Genomic DNA, 412 nt, shown 5'->3' with positions numbered 1-412 from the left:
GTATACTAAAGTTCACGAGATATTTTTATTATGAGAAAGTGTCAACAACAAAATGAATTCCTTTTGATTTAATATTAATCCTTGGTAGGTAGCGATCAATAAAACGAAACAGAAGCGTTTCTTTAATATGCAGTCATTCAATGTGGACTATTTCATATGGTAGTTGACAGCAAGAAATCATAGTACGTCGAATTCAAAGGGATTGGTCAACATGTTCCTTTCCCCCCGCTTATTCCCTTTCGCGGAACTTTCGGTTCTTTCGAACGCGGAATAGGAAGTTTCGATTCACTTGCGTGAAGCGAATTCAAATGAAATAGGCAAAAAGAGAAAAAAAGAAAATAAACGTAACGCATGATTTTCTCCGAATCCATCTTCTTTTCCACTGTGTAAGAAAGAAATAGAGATGTCTGCT

Source organism: Vespula pensylvanica, chromosome 23 (assembly GCF_014466175.1).
Source record: "Vespula pensylvanica isolate Volc-1 chromosome 23, ASM1446617v1, whole genome shotgun sequence".
Taxonomy (NCBI): domain Eukaryota; kingdom Metazoa; phylum Arthropoda; class Insecta; order Hymenoptera; family Vespidae; genus Vespula; species Vespula pensylvanica.
The sequence above is the reverse complement of the archived record's forward strand: the minus strand, read 5'-3'. Positions refer to the sequence as shown.